Raw genomic sequence first — 2988 nt, 5'->3', positions numbered from 1 at the left:
CGTCAGCGCTGCCCAGCAGGATCGTTGACTTGGCTGCCTGCAAACCAAACCACCCTCAACATTCTCTAACGGGCTCTCCTCACAGCAATGGATGGTCATCAGCATCATCTCACAGTGTATCATATGAGCATGATCGAGTCTAGTCGATATTTTACAATGCAAATAAGCATAAAATCTTGCAGTTGCTTACACACACACACACACACACACACTGAATCTCTGCACACGCCTTACCGAAGAATGACCCTCGCGAACGAAAGAAATTGGCCAAGAGCGAGTAGAACTCTTACACAGACGCTTCCTTACGAATTATGCATCCAGACAATCGAGAATCTGATCGATTTTTGCCTGTTATCGATATCATTTCCGAAAGAACAGACACCATATCCATGTAAGTGTATCGTTCTGGCAATACCAGCCATGACCTCCTCCTTCTGTGCGGAGGCACACATATTTCCCAAACTCTTACGGGACACAGTAAATGGAATGACCCCATTAATAAATATAGACTTCGATCAGAAATCGGTAGCTAAGGTAGAATATTCAAAATTTCTGGGTGTATGCATTGATGAGTGGTTGAACTGGAAAAAACACACTGAGGATCTGCTGAAACGTTTGAGTTCAGCTACTTATGCTATTAGGGTCATTGCAAATTTTGGCGATATACATCTGAGTAAATTAGCTTACCACGTCTATTTTCATTCTCTGCATTTTTACGGCATCATATTCTGGGGTAACTCATCATTGAGCAAAAGAGTGTTCATTGCACAAAAACATGTAATCAGAATAATTGCTGGAGCTCATCCAAGATCATCCTGCAACCACTTATTTAAAGAGTTAGAAATCTTCACTGTAGCCTCACAATATATATATTCACTTATGAAATTTGTTACTAACTATCCGAACGAATTCAGAAGTATTAGCAGTATACATGGCTACAGCACTAGAAGAAAGGATGATCTTCACTACTCAAGGTTAAATTTAACTTTAGCTCAGAAGGTGGTAAATTATGCTACCACTAAAGTCTTTGGTCACTTACCTAACAGCATCAAAAGTCTGACAGATAGCCATATAGCATTTAAAAGGAAATTAAAAAATTTCTTAATGGCAACTCCTTCTACTCATTAGATGAATTTTTGGATATAGTAAGTGGGCAATTCCCCAACCTCCACAAAAAAAAAAATAAAAAAAAAATAAAAAAATTGAGTGTCATGTAATATTTTGTCTAATGTAATATCTTGTATAGACACCTTTTATTAACCTGACACATTCCACATCATTACGAAGCGTCGTATTCATGATCTATGCAACAAGTACTAATCTAATCTACTTGGTAAGAATGTCTTCCACGAGTAATGAGTGTGTTGGGGTGGGACACTACGAATGTAGTGTGTGGACATACAAGGTGAGAATGTGCGTCTCGCGGGAGGCCCTGCAGTCGCGCTCTCCTCTGTGCCCTCGGTGGCTCAGATGGATAGAGCTTCTGCCACGTAAGCAGGAAATCCCGGGTTCGAATCCCGGTCGGGGCACACATTTTCACCTGTCCCGGTTGATGTATATCAACGCCCGTTAGCAGCTGAAGGTATTAATACACTACTGGCCATTAAAATTGCTACACCAAGAAGAAATGCAGATGATAAACGGGTATTCATTGGACCAATATATTACACTAGAACTCACATGTGATTACATTTTCACGCAATTTGGTTGCACAGATCCTGAGAAATCAGTACCCAGAACAACCACCTCTGGCCGTAATAATGACCTTGATACTCCTGGGCATTGAGTCAAACAGAGCTTGGATGACGTGTACAGGTAGAGCTGCCCATGCAGCTTCAACACGATACCACAATTCATCAAGAGTAGTGATTGACGTATTGTGACGAGCCAATTGCTCGGCCACCATTGACCAGAAGTTTTCAGTTGGTGAGAGATCTAGAGAATGTGCTGGTCAGGGCAGCAGTGGAACATTTTCTGTGTCCAGAAAGGCCTGTACAGGACCTGCAACATGCGGTCGTGTATTATCCTGCTGAAATGTAGGGTTTCGCAGGGATCGAGTGAAGGGTAATGCCACGGGTTGTAATACATCTGAAATGTAACGTCCACTGTTCAAAGTGCCGGCAATGCGAACAAGAGGTGACCGAGACGTGTAACCAATGGCACCCCATACCATCACGCCGGGTGATACGCCAGTATGGCGATGACGAATACACGCTTCCAATGTGCATTCACCGCGATGTCGCCAAACACGGATGCGACCATCATGATGCTGTAAACAGAACCTGGATTCATCCGAAAAAATGACGTTTTCCCATTCGTGCACCCAGGTTCGTCGTTGAGTACACCATCGCAGGCGCTCTTGTCTGTGATGCAGCGTCAAGGGTAACCGCATCCAAGGGCTCCGAGCTGATTGTCCATGCTGCTACAAACGTCGTCGAACTGTTAGTTCAGATGGTTGTTGTCTTGCAAACGTCCGCATCTGTTGACTTAGGGATCGAGACGTGGCTGCACGATCCGTTACAGCCATGCGGATAAGATGCCTGTCATCTCGACTGCTAGTGATACGAGGCCATTGGGATCCAACACGACGTTCCGTATTACCCTCCTGAACCCACCGATTCCATATTCTGCTAACAGTCATTGGATCTCGACCAATGCGAGCAGCAATGTCGCGATACGATAAACCGCAATAGCGATAGGCAACAATCCGACCTTTATCAAAGTCGGAAACGTGGTGCTACGCGTTTCTTCTCCTTACACGAGGCATCACAACAACGTTTCACCAGGCAACGCCGGTCGACTGCTGTTTGTGTATGAGGAATCGATTGGAAACTTTCCTCGTGTCAGCACGTTGCAGGTGTCGCCACCGGCGCCAACCTTGTGTGACTGTTATGAAAAGCTAATCATTTGCATATCACAGCATCTTCTTCCAGTCGGTTAAATTTCGCGTCTGTAGCACATCATCTTCGTGGTGTAGCAATTTTAATG

The 2988-nt window shown here is 44.2% G+C and overlaps 1 non-coding gene across 1 annotated transcript; it reads left to right on the top strand.

Moving 5' to 3' along the window:
- Positions 1 to 1454: 1454 nt before the first annotated feature.
- On the top strand, positions 1455 to 1529 carry Trnat-cgu (transfer RNA threonine (anticodon CGU)). The gene has a single exon. It is a non-coding gene; the product is annotated as a tRNA-Thr (tRNA).
- The last annotated feature ends 1459 nt before the right edge of the window (positions 1530 to 2988 follow it).

The sequence above is a fragment of the Schistocerca nitens genome, chromosome 1, assembly GCF_023898315.1.
Source record: "Schistocerca nitens isolate TAMUIC-IGC-003100 chromosome 1, iqSchNite1.1, whole genome shotgun sequence".
Lineage (NCBI taxonomy): Eukaryota > Metazoa > Arthropoda > Insecta > Orthoptera > Acrididae > Schistocerca > Schistocerca nitens.
Note: the sequence above shows the minus strand (reverse complement) of the source record. Positions and strands in the feature narration are given on the sequence as shown.